The 14,288-nt window shown below is 37.0% G+C and overlaps 1 protein-coding gene across 2 annotated transcripts in view; it reads right to left on the bottom strand.

The window, feature by feature from the left end:
- The window catches only part of LOC150084464 (cell adhesion molecule Dscam1-like), a 616,978-nt gene that overhangs the window by 432,178 nt on the left and 170,512 nt on the right, over positions 1 to 14,288 (bottom strand). The gene's annotated exons all lie outside the window — the stretch shown is intronic.

Raw genomic sequence — 14,288 nt, 5'->3', positions numbered from 1 at the left:
TGAGTTAATCGGTTTACAGAGCAGATAGCAATGAGTTTTCAGCGGAAACTCTGATTTTGCGTCTATTATGGGCAAATCGACAGGGGGACACATGCAATTCACGAACATAATACACTTCGGCAGATGAATCCTTTTTTGACCAAGAAGGGAAAGAATCCCTTCGCGGGTCCCATAAGAAAGGATTCTCTCGGAGTATACTCACCACAGCATTACTTCTACCACTCGTTTCTGAAATAAATGGCATACTGTGCCTACGTAGATGACATCAAACTAATGGCTAGATTTAACAAAACTGACAACTCCCAACTTATCATAGAAAGGATAAACCAGCAGCTAAATCGAATGACAACTTACTTCGCCCAATTTGGTGTTCAGATCCGCCAGCTAAATCAGCTCTAGTAATAAACTTACTAAATTAAATTCTACACAGATCACTCCTCCTGCAATACGGAGAGCTCAAACTATCTTGAACAGAAACATACGGATCTGTGTGTAACCTTTCATCCAAAGCTGCGATTTCACAGACGTATAAAAGGACTACACCTCAAAGATGCATCAACCAAGGTAATAGAGGAAACAGCATCTGTTGCACTTTCGGGAACTGGGAGACAACAGGAACTACTACATTCTAAGATTTTTGTATTCGGCGATACTCTATGCCGCAGAGATTTGGGGTTCGATAGCACCCACTAACTTGAAGAGCCTGTACCCCGGCAAATAATGGCTTTTGAGGTGGGTAGCCTTCAAGTACTAATGTAGACCCCTCCACAGCACTCCAGCAATTCTTGAAATGCCCAGAATCCAAGAAAATATGGAAAACAGAATGGCCATTGCAGTAAAAATGATAGCGAGCTCATCTCAGATCTAAATATTTGGAACCAGTATAGTTGGCGGATTCCAACAGCCCATCTCAGGGCTGGCCCTTCGTTTTTTGCAGTGAGATCTGGGATTTAGCTGGGAGATAGGATCTCGATGTCGATTATATTAAGTGCGCTACAGATAAAGCCTGCAGGCGAAAATTTCTCAACTACAGTCGAATTCTTTTTTTTTTTCTATCACAAAATAAGGAGCATTAACAATAGAAACTTCTTAGCATGTACTCACTCTCCCGCAGAAATGCTGATCAACTTTTTGTGCTTATCGCCTTCGCAGAATGACTATTCGCCTGCAAGTTTAGCTGCCGCCTGCTCAGAATTTGTGGACAGGACAACAAAGAATTATATACTGTAATTATTAAAAGTAAATATGTGTTTATTTTTTCTGTCATGTTCTGTACTTTTTTATGACTATCTAAATAAATTTTTCCCCATCCAAGGTAAATACCCCCAAGTATGTGTGCGCGAACGTGAGCTGTGCCTCACATTCTTCGCTCCACGCAAAGTGCTTTAATTACAATAGGAATCCCCTGGCATCGTTTTGCCGTTATGAGCATAACTGAATAAAGATTTCATCTTTCATACAATACAGATATATTATTAATGATATTGATGAGAGAGGTCACGGAAAGTTGTCACAGTTTGCTGAACATTAAAGGCTGGCAGGGTTAACGACAAAAAGGCGAGGCCATTTTGTTTTAAAATTACGTCGATCGGTTGAACAAATTAACTCACAAATGACAACTGAAATTTCATACTTCTAAATATAAGGTTCTGCACCTATGGAACAAAAAGCCAGGATTCACAAGCTAGGGGGAAGTGAAATTAAAAGTGGTTCAGGACAAAAAAGACTCCGTGGTTGCGATTCAGCCTTACATGAAATTTTTCAAGCAGTGTAAACAGGTGTAAACAGAAGGCACATGATGTCTTGTCTGTCATATATAGGACCTTCGCAAAGTAGGGGAAAATGTCAATCCTTTTGTAAATAACGATAGCAAGACTGCATTTAGAATATTGTGTTCTGGTCTGGAGGCCACACTTGGGGAAAAAAAAAGCATACAAAAGGGTCAAAGAAAGGTAACACGATTGGCAAGAGTTTCCAATAGGTGTCTATGTCAGGGACGGCTTAAAAAGCGCGGACTGCAAAGTGTGGCACTAGACATCTTAGGGTTGCCTCAGAGGTTATCAGACCCTGAAAGGAATCAAAAAATGAACCAGTGAGGTATATTTTCAAAGGAAGAAGAAAAAGTGGAGGGAGAGGGGGAAAGAGATTCGAATGGCTCAAATACAAAATTGGAGAGGTAACAGAAGGCTGGACCTCGTGGAGTATACTTCCGCGCAAAGGTATGAACGGCAATTTTTTTTTTTTTTTGGTAGATATGGAAAAAGCACGCTGTCTTGCAATATTTAGCTACTATAACTCTAATATTATTAACTTGCTGTTTATTACGACAAATAAAAAAACATGGTCATCGTTACTTTAAACATTTTTATTAAAGTAAGTAGTAATTTAATTATTTGAAACGTTGGTAATTTTCGATTTCTCTCTCTCTCCATGTCACTGATGATGTCTCCCCTATGTTTCTATTTGCAGCGTTCCCTCATTCTTCCTTTTTCCTTGGCTTTCTGTACAAGTTTCTGTGTACAGTTTTCGATGCAAGACGATGCTAACTTCCTTAAATGCTAATTTCTACTCTTTCTCAGGTATGACTCATTTTCATCTACAACTTTTACCGAGAAAATGACTCTGAACTTCATCCTATAAAATACTTGTCGGGCAAGGATGCGATAACCTTTGTAGGTGTGCAATTCAATTGACTTTAACTTAATTACCTTGGAACTTCATATTTACCTTAGTTTACGGTACTTACCTTCTTGACTTTATTTTTTGAATTGGCACATTACGGCCTAAGCTGCGAATGTGCACTTAAAAGTAAAACCAACCAACTTTAAATTAATTAGGTATGTATATTAACAATTTTATATAGACTGGAATCGAAAAGTTGTCCTTAATTGTTAAAACCCGAAGATGTCTTTTGTGGAAACTCGGTTGGGTTAAGGGTGCTAACTAAATGTTTCTAAATATATTCGAAACCTGTTCATTAAAGGCTTATTTCCGGTAAAATAGGCCTATTCGATGATTTCCTACCTTATATAAATATTCACGATCCAACTCTTCATAATTTCAATTTCCTGCAAACAAAACACCATTTTAAGATCTTTGCCCGACTGAATTCGCTACATTCAAATTAAGTGTTTTCATTACACAGTAGCGAATAGCTGGGGAAGGTGATGTAAAATTCATTCCACATCGCTGTTAAATGTACACACGATGAGGATTTTGTGCCTCTGTGATTCAATCAATACGGTGGAAAAATCTTCTGCTCAATACAAGCGACAGTAACAAATAATAGGGCAGAATCAGAAACGCTTTTGTTTTAACCGAAAACTAAACTGTTGTTTCTCAATGGGCCAATGCATGGAATTTCAATTTTAAAGCAAGTAGGAAACTTATTGAACAAGATAAAGCTTGAATAATGAAAAACCTCTCCATATATCTTTCCAATTTAGTACACAGCAGAACATTTTTCAAAACATCCATCCATATACAGATAGATTATATTTTAGCTATGATCAACAACTATAGTCTATTTTCTGCCACTTTCTCCAAAACCTCCTCATTAATAATTCAAAAGCATCATTAGTGCTTATCTTAAAGAATGCATTATTATTGTGAGAATATACTGCTGTAGGCGGCGTGTTTAAAGGCCATATCATTAGTTATCTGGTGAAAGTAATTATTGCTAGGGGCATTTTGAACCTTTCTTTCAGGATGAAACTAAACCTTACTTGCAAGCTTCGATTTCCGAAGATTTAGTAAAGCACGAAAATAACTACTGTAGTCATGCCAATGGAAATGCATTATCAGAGATAAACGTTTTTAAGAGAGATTTTAATGAGAAATTTCTAAATGTGTATAATAAGAGATCGTTCATCAAACTACTACTGAATACAGTTCTTGCGATTTGAATGCAATATATAAATGTATATTGTTTTGACTTCATGTACTGCTGTATGGTGGAAAGAAGGGGACATGTTAACATTTCACATAAACATCTACAAGTTATAAACTTCTGGAAAAAAATGTTGCACGAAAAAAATTGAAACTGAGAAAGTCATAGTTTAAATTCTCAGCGTTTGTTTAAAACGTTTGTATTTAAAAAAAAAAAAGGGGGGGGGTATTCTAATTAGAGGTGCCAATTGGTAAAATAATGCCCGTGAAATATCTATACAAAAGGCATGCAGCATAAATTGAATGGCTCGCCTTTGAGCAAAGCCTTAGATTTACAGGAAAATATGGCAGCACTACCATAAACAGGAAAGAACACTGGATTAAGAGGACCATTTAGAATTTGAGAACTTAGCAGAATTTTTAAGAAGAAAAGTAACAGCAAAAATGAGAGCAAGCCAGTTTATGAATGCCGAAAAGACTGTAGTGGTATTTTAGAAACTAAGAATAACCTAATAATTCGGGACGGATAGTGTTACGAGCGGTATAAATCCCACCTTTCTCTTTCGAATAAATTAAATATTCGGTAAAGGATGAATTAATTATTAAGTCTGATTTCCCTGGTTGCTGATGTATATTTGAATTGTGTTGAAAATTCATAGAAATTGTAATACCATCAGCAAGGACGGAAATCAGTAAAATTAAATAAATATTATTCGAAATGAGAACAAGAATATTAAACATCCTCTAAAGGCCCAGCCCACTCGTAACCTTGCTTTGGAGAAAAGTATATACAGTACAGTTTCGGCTGTATAAACTTCCGTTGGAGGGTCAAGATGTCAAGGGAAAAGTGTCTTCTCCTATAAACACATGAGCATTCTACAACGATGGGAAGATGCTATAACAGGGGAAGGACAGTTCCTCCCCGCATAAACAACAAAATACCTTGAGTTCTTTCCGAATGATGGTGATATTGAATAACATCTCGCTTGTCCAAAAATGGTCAGGAAAGTAACACCAGTGTAAGTAGCCATGACGTACATAAGGTTTGCTGCTCGTTAAGTGGTCTAGAAGAAGAGTCAACAGATGCTTTGACCATGACATAGCAACTGAGATTACCTAAAATTCTGGCCTTGGAATTAGACCCTCCAATGAGAGCGATGGAAAGATACCCAAAGGATGTGACCCTGAATATAAAAGCAAAGGAGAGAAAATAGAGGGGAGTAGAGAGAAGAAGTGCGTATGAAAGAGAAACAGATAGTATAGTATTAGTGAGAAGAATTAGAAAATAGTTCATCTTAGAAGATTCAAACAGTCGCGACTCTTTTGTCTGTCGTGTAAACCTTACCTAGTAGAATTGTGCGTGAAAGTCATCGTGGAAAAGTCAAGCAATTCCAGCGGCAGAATCAAGCAGAGGGAAACATCCTGAGAAGGAGGAAATCTCAATCGAAAGAGGGAAGATACAGAAAAACGGTAAGCTAAAATGTTTCATCATGTATGTGTGAGAACGAGAGATAGTTTAAATGGAATATTACGGTGACGCAGCTTTTAAAAGATGATTCCTTTCTAAATTGATTTCTTTCTATGTTTTATATATGTTACCCATGAATTATATACATGCCGCGGTACAACAGTTAGGTACCATGAATATTAAGTGGTTAACATAAAGATCTGATATCCTAATGTATACACTTAAAATAATAAATGTTTTAAATGTTGAAACGTTCACAAATACTAAAGGTCTTAAATATTAAACAGAAGAGAAAGGGGAGAAAAGACGATGGTACCCAGTTGATATTCAACAAAGGTCAATAGAAATATATATATATGTTTATGGATCGTATAAATTGTTATATTAATGGTATGGCTCTTGTAAGAGAAATATAATTATAAGGAATCATGGTATAATCTTAAAATGGTTTAAATCAAATGATAATAATTTCTTAATCTTTAATAAGAGGATGAAATGTTATAAAAGTGTGAATGAGTTATATATATATATATGTGTATTTTCTTTTTGTAATGTGTTTTATATATATTCTATTAAATGATTGTTTTGTTACAAATACTGCCTCGTTGCTGACTTCAGATCACATCAGTATTCACCTGGGGTTGATTAAGTTCAATTAAAAATTATTGCGCTAAGAAAGGTAATTTCATTAAAATATCAATTGAAATTCTTTCTTAGTTACACAACGCAAGAAACAGATTCAAATCGCATGCATAGTAGAGGAAATAGATTATTCATCTCATCTATTATGTATTAGGATATACGAAATCTGGTCCTAAACAAAAGCCACTAGACACACAGATTAAGCCACAACTATGTTGGGGAAGATTACTGATTAAGGAGGAAAATTTAATCATGCGAATATAACTTAATGACAGCTTTTATAGCAATTATAGACTATCACAGCAATTCCCCCCCCCCAACAATCTGTTGCCATGATTTTATAGCAATTCCCCCCCCCCCAACAATCTGGCGCCGTGACCAGCACGAATAACATTTTGTTGTCGCGATCAGTACAAATAAGCAATTATGGCTTTAGAAAATTAGGGGAAGTTTACAAGGTTTCTAACGTTTATTAAGTATGAGAATAGGTATTAAAAGGTTAAAAGTAAAGTCTGAAGCAAAAGTTAATGATTACTGATGTTCTGAGTGTATAGCAACAGGTATTATGTTTTCTGTTTTACTTAGCATTGCTGAATTATCATTATTATGAAATATATTATGAATTATGGTATTTTTATTTGATCATGCATAGCAACAAGTAGTAATATTTAATAAAATAATGGAGTATATCTGGGTTTAAGAACATGAAATAGTTAACTAAAGAAAATTTAGTTAGAAAATTTGAAGATTAAACTTAGATCAGTAGATCTATAAACAGTTTAAAAATATATACATTAGTTACTGCTTGCTGCTAACCTAACCTTAGCATTATATCTTTTGTGGGGCAATTGTGATACAGCTTGATTTAAAAAAATATAATAAAATAAAAAAAAAAAAAAAAAAAAAGAACCAAGTTTAGAAGGGCCAAATTTAGAAATGTCTGAACCATTATTTCCCACCCAACCTGACACAACATCTGCGAGGGTGCATCCACCTCAGATTGCTGGTTTTCTTAACCTGGTCCCGATGTACCACGGTAGAGATGACGAAGTTATGACGATTTCTTATTTTTTCGAGATACTCGAAGAAATCGCGGTCATTGCTGGGTGGTCAGGTAGGGAGAAAATCGCAGTAATTAAAAGTCGGCTTAGAGATTGTGCCGCTGAGTTCTTGTCTCACTCAATCGAGTTAAGATCAGAAAAAGATTATGATAAAATTAAAGAAACATTCTTGACAAGATTTGAACGTACACAACCTGTCATATCGCAATTACAGAAGTTCAGTAATGCTAGACAGGGAACAGACGAATCAGTTATCCAGTTTGGAACTCGTCTGAAAAATTTGTGCAGAGCAGCCTTCAAAACGGAAAGTGAAACACAGGAGGTCATAACTTTGAGAGATCAAACTCTCTTGGCACAATTTTTGAGCGGGTTAAATACAAAACTGAAGCGATTAGTACTAAGCCAAAATCCGGCCACTTTTCAATCAGCCTTGGACATAGCAATGCTTGAGGAACAGAATAATAGCCTCGTACAGGGAAAACAGGTAACCATAAACACGGTACAAACAACTGAACCTCAGATTAAACAGATGTTAGGACCAGTGCAAGAACAAATTTTATCATTACAACATTCATTAGATAAGTTAACAACTAACAATACAGATCTGAACGGTCTAGAAAAACAAATGGCTTCACTTAATAACAGGTTTCAGCAGTATGCAGATGAAATTAACCAACAGCTGGGAGAAATGAGACAAAAACAATATAGGCCTTATTACTCACCTAATATACGCCGAGATACAGCAGTTAGACCGATCTCTTTCACTGCTCCTCAAGCAGAGAGCTGGGGAAATCAGGGAGCTCGCAATCAAAATGTATCAGATTACACTAGATATAACAGTAGGTGGCAGGGGCAAACTCAGAGACCTGTAAACATTGATAGGGATAAATGGTGTCAATATCCTGCTGAGAAACCACACGAGCCTAACTACCGTCGGAGAGCGCCAGATAGAAATAACTACACTGGGGTGACACAAGTTGGGAGGTCCGTTATTGATAGGACAAACGATCGCTTTTCAGAAAATATAAATCCTAGTTCCTCCTATGTCAGAGATAGAGGAGAAACATATAATACCAATAGGGGACGAAGATCGCCCAGAATAATAAATCGCAGGCAGGTAAACCATATGGGAGTTAATTCACATTGGCAACCTAATCGCCAAACAAGTTGACTAAAAAGACCCTTCCCATCTAAGCCTCATTTAAGATATCCTAGAGCAGAACATGGCGTTTTCACTGCCGAAAATGACATGGACTTACCTCTAGTTGCTGGTTTAATTCAGGGCATTCCGACTAAATTTTTAATTGATAGTGGTGCATCAGTATCTTTAATTAGTGCAGGGATCTTTAATAAAATCAGACATCACAGGTCCTTGAAACAAAGACCCCCTGAAGTTACTGTTTGTGGGATAGGAGGTAATGTTGTGCCCATACGCCCAAAAATTTCAGTAAATTTAACTCTGGATGGGAAAACATTTAAAGAACAGGTCCTCGTAGCCTTAGATGCCTTAAGTCGAAAATATGATGTTGTTCTTGGATCGGATATTTTGCGAAAACGATCTTTTGTCCTAGACTCAGGCAAACGAATTTTAAAATCTCTGCCACTAGGCATTTGCATGAGAGAAATAGGGGTTAGAGAAAGGATTTTAGGTGATACAAAACCCACTGTAGGAAAACTAAGATCTAAACACATTATCCCACCTAATACTGAGACAGTGCTTACTGTGCAGTGCGATCACAAGCTTTTTCCTGAACAGGCAGTAATAATCGAACCAAATTATAATTTAGGCATTAATGACCTAGCTGTTTGTTGCTCATTAGATCAGTTATCTCAAGACAGGCGTGCTTCTGTCGCGATTGCGAATGTTTCGGCCGAGCCACTGCATTTAGCAAAAGGGACTGGTCTTGTTAAAGTTGAATGTGTTAATATGAAAGAAGTTAATTTTGCAGGGGAGAAAGAAAAGGTTAGGAGATCTTCTCCAGTGTCTATAGAAGACTTCAAACTGAATCATTTAACTGATTCCCAACGAAAGCAACTGTCTAAATTGTTACTGGAATATAGAGATGTTTTTGCCAAATCTCCTTCCCAGTTAGGCAATTCTAAAATCTTACAACATAGAATAAAGCTCACAGATGACATCCCGGTTGCACAGCGTGCATACCGAACGCCGTATTCTCTGCGAACTGAGGTAGATCGCCAAATTGATGAACTAAGAGAGGCAGGGATAATTTCTCCGAGTGTTTCACCATACAGTGCTCCGATCATCATGGTTAAGAAACGTGACAATTCTTTTAGATTATGTATTGACTTTCGAAAACTTAACGCGAAAACGGTCGCAGACAGTTACCCTCTGCCTCAAATCTCGGAGATATTGCAGCTGTTATCAGAATCTCGTTTCTTTTCCACTCTCGATCTTCAATCTGGCTTTTGGCAGATCCCAATTCATCCTGCTGATAAGCACAAAACGGCATTTACAACGGGTCAAGATTTATGGGAGTGGGAAAAATTACCACAAGGATTAAAAAATAGCCCAGCCAGTTTTGTGCGAGCTATGGGAATTGCTTTGCAGGGTTTAAAAAAACAATCCATCTTTTGTTACATGGACGACGTTGTGATAGCCAGTAAAACCTTTACGGAACATATTGAAAGATTGAAGACCGTTTTTCAGCGGCTGAGACAATACGATCTCAAGTTAAAACCTTCTAAGTGTGATTTCCTAAAGCCAGAAGTCATTTACCTTGGCCATCTCATCAACTCTGAAGGCGTCCGTCCAAATCCAGAAAATGTGGAAGCCATCAAAAAGAGTTTAGCTCCTAAAACAGTAAAACAAGTCAGAAAATTTCTAGGTATGACAGGATTTTATAGAAAGTTTATTAAAGACTATGCGGAGATATCTTTCCCGTTGACCAGACTGACAAAGAAAGACACTCCCTTCAAATGGGACGAAGCAACACAGGCCGCTTTTGAGAAGCTTAAAATGGCCCTGATAACAGAACCTGTTTTGATTTATCCTAACTTTTCCAAAATGTTCTATTTGTCTTCTGATGCTAGCGATATTGCTATCTCGGGATTGTTGGAGCAGATTGCAGAAGATGGAGAGAAACATCCTATTGCTTACGTTAGCCGTCTGTTAAAACAAGCTGAAAGGTCGTATAGTACAGTGGAAAAGGAGAGTTTAGCAGTCGTTTTCTCCATTTCGAAGTTTAGACCTTTTCTATACAGGTTTAAATTTCAGATAATTTCTGATCATGCACCATTAAGATATCTTCTCCAATTAAAGAACCCCAGCCCTAGACTAATGCGCTGGAATTTAATGTTACAAGATTACGAATTTGAGGTTACTTACCGTCCTGGCCGTCTGCATTCTAATGCTGATTATTTATCTAGACCAGTATTAGAGGAAGATGCTAAGCCTAAGAGGCAAAAGAAATCTAAGAACGAACATGTTGCGACGATGTCGACCGGAATTACACTTGAAACGCTGGTAATGCCGAAGGAAGCCACTAAAGAGTTGGTAAGAACATTACAAAGAGAAGATAATAAACTGAAATCGTTGATCACTCATTTAGAGGGAAACACCCAAGCCTTATCAAGAATTCCAGATTCATACTATTTAAATGATGGTGTCTTATGCCATTATACTTTACCTGACACAAGATCAGCTCGAGAACAGCCTTTTGAACAAATAGTGGTTCCACATGCATTAAAACGAGAGATCTTAGACGCTTGTCACAGCACTCCTTCGGCTGGGCACTTGGCGTTTGATAAAACTTTACAGAAGATACGGAGAAATTTCTTCTGGGTGAACATGTTCTCTGACATTAAAGCTTATGTGAACATTTGTCCTTCATGTTTGGAAAGAAGAGGATATAATCCAAAAGCAAAAGCTAGCCTTATGCGGGTTCCTTTTGAGACAATTCCTTGGTATCGGGTAAGCATGGATATTCTGGGTCCACTGCCTACCAGTCTGGAGGGCGATAAATATCTGCTGATGGTCGTAGACTGTTTTACACGTTATGTAGAGGCAATACCATTGAAGACACAGAAAGCAGAAGAAGTGGCAACCGCTTTTGTGAATCATGTAGTTGCTAGACATGGAATTCCACAGATTTTATTGACTGACAGAGGAAGTAACTTCTTATCAACTTTAATGAAAGAGATCTATCAAAAACTAGGCATTAGGAAATTGGAAACCACTGCGTATCATCCGCAGTCAAACGCAAAAATAGAAAGGCTGAATAGAACTTTAGCAGCAATTCTATCGCATGTCGTGAATGCTACTCAATCAGACTGGCATACCTGTGTGCCATTGGCAGTAGCAGCATATCATTCAGCTGTACATTCAGCTACTCATGAAACACCAAATTATTTAATGTATGGGAGAGATATTGTGATGCCTCAGCACATCTGGACTTCAGAAATACACCCTACATACGCTTCTTTAGAGCATTATTCAGAGCAAATGGTAGCAAAGATGCAGCGAACTTATGAAATAGTTCGGCAGCATCTGGAAGACGCTGCACGAACACAAGAACAATATCGCTCTACTAGAGCTGTAGATAAACAGATTAGGGTTGGAAGCATAGTATATCTCTATACTCCTATGGTAAAACCAGGTAGAACACGCAAATTGTCTCGACAGAGTAGTGGTCCATATCGAGTTATATCACAAACATCAGAAGTTAATTTTCAGATTCAACATATATATCATCCTAGGGATAAGCAACTGGTACATGTAGACAGATAAACGAAAGTGATAGATCGCAAACCATTTCCAGAGCTGCGTTTAGAGTCTTCTGAGACTACTACATCACCTGAACGATCCTCAGAAAACACTAAACCAAAAAGAGTATATGTGGAATCGGAAACAGATGAAGAAGAAGAATGGGTCGAACCGGTTTTCTATCAGCCACAAAGTTTACCCGTTTCAATTCCATTAGCGTATTTGCCAAATAGGGGTCAGAAGCAAGCGATACAAATAAAGCAAAACCAACAGGCAAGTCCACAGAGTGGAAAACAAGAGGAAACTGTCACTTTGCCAGTCAGAAAACAGCAAGTGCGTTCTCAGCCAACACATGAATATAATTTACGCAGCAAAAGCCAAGAACCTCGTTCTATATCAGTTCCTGAAAAGGAAGATGTGAAAATACATCCTCAGGCATCAAATAGAGTAATTGTTCCTGAGACAATTCAAACGTCAGATGAAGAAATGGACCAAAGCGGCCCCTCTCAAAATACTGAAAAGGAAGATGAATCTCAGCCAGCTCAAGTCTGCTCTGAAGAAAGGGCAGAAGCGGCAGCGCCACACTCTGAAAATCAGAGTCTTTACGATCGATTTGTACGATGGGTGAATGTACCTGAAATTGAACCTGATCCTGAACCAACTTCCGAACGAAATTGGGCGAACGATGGATATGATCTTTTAGTGAAGTGGATAAATGCAAAGGACTGAGTACATGATTAATCTCAGGAATTAGCATTTTCATGTATTGTACCTACTGATTTAATTCAGCATTAAAAAGGTTACCATAATGAAAGGTTGAAAAAAAAAACTGATTGTATTTGAATCTATCATCATGTTTTATCAACAGTTGTTATTGGATAGCTCAACGAGCACAGATTGTTATACAGTATAGTTAGTAACACAGGAAGGAGAATTTAATTTATTGTAACTGAGAAGTTTCAAGCAAAGGCATAAGTTATTCTTTTGAAGATAAAAAAAAAAAAAAAAAAAAAAAAAGGTGAATAGTGCCAGAACTTTTAATCAACTAATAGTGATGAATCACTAGTACTGAGCAAAAAAATATATATATATATATTTTGAGTATACAGGATTAAACGAAGAGAGGAGAGGAGGATTGCAAATGGTCTAGGGCTTTATTAGGCGCCCCCCTAGTTCCCTTTTTTTTTTCTCTCTCTCTTCCTCTCATTGTATGTCTAAATTCAAGTTCAAGAAAGAAGATTCAGAGTGATATCTAAGAAAGATAATAATAGTCCTTTTTAGAGATGAGATGAGGCATTTAGCCTGGGGACGGCTGGTTCCTCCCAGTTATTATTTGTTTTATCATGTTTCTAAAGAGAAGAGTTAAGAGATAACATCACATCTGAATTCCAAGATCAAGATAAGGGGATCTTCTTCTTGTGCTGATTGTTTTGCAAAAAAAAAAAAAAAAAAAAAAAAACCTCATTTTACTCTTAAAAGATCTGGAGTAATCTACATCAGAATTTTAGTTCTGCAAATAATTGTCAAATAGAACTTTATCTATTCATTATACTTCTATCACATATGGGATTAAGGAGTTAATGACATTGCATTAACATAAGATCGTCAAGACAGGATAAATGCATAATTATTATCAACTGTTTTGTGTATGAGAAAAAAAAAAAAAATCAGCTGTCTAATTTATGCCCTACTATTAGGTTTTATCAGAGGGCATATCACTCAAGGTTTATTTATAAAGAATGACTTGTAGCTATAAGTGCTTTGAACTTTTCAAGGCGAGCCGTTTATCTGGGCAGAAAATTAAGAAATATAATACACAAGATCTAGTTTTTTTTGTTTAGAGTAAGGGCCGCCTGTTTTCTCCTTCGAAAAAAAAGAGAGAGAGATAATTTTTTTTTGTCACCTAAAAGCTCGATATCCCAAACGGCAATTGTTTACTCAAAGAGGGTTCGAAGTTCAAGACTGATAGATTATTTTCTATACTCTATGTAGGTTAAGAACGTTAAGAACTCGAACAAGGACGTTGGGAATGAAGATAAATTCAGGAATATTGCTGATTTTGGTTCACGTGATTTATGAAGTAGTCACCCACGCCCCGGTGGAAATATGTAAAGTTGAGCAAGGTGCATACAAATGTGGATCAGTGAATCCGTCAACGGATCTATTTAAAGTAATTCCTGCTGATAGTTGTATCAAGGCAAATTGCCACGATTGTGTAAAGCAATGAGTGTCAATGTTATACCTTCCGAATAATACTTTAGTGTGGCCTGCCATGAGGAGAAAATATGCCTGTTAGGCAGAACCATATCAGATTGCAAAGAATTAGAATTTTGTTTGGAAGATCCTACTTTACAAATTATTCATCCAAAATTTTCCTCAGTTATCCCAAATTTCTGGATTTTCTCCTGGTCAAACGCCATGGACAGCTTGGCTCCAACAATTAGTTAGTTGGTAATGGATTAACCTTTTGGATTAAGCTACCATTGATACTTTTGAGTATGATATT

The sequence above is a fragment of the Mastigoproctus giganteus genome, chromosome 6 (genome assembly GCF_048544385.1).
Source record: "Mastigoproctus giganteus isolate SK-2022 chromosome 6, ASM4854438v1, whole genome shotgun sequence".
NCBI lineage: Eukaryota > Metazoa > Arthropoda > Arachnida > Uropygi > Thelyphonidae > Mastigoproctus > Mastigoproctus giganteus.
This window is presented reverse-complemented; position numbering and strand designations above follow the sequence as displayed.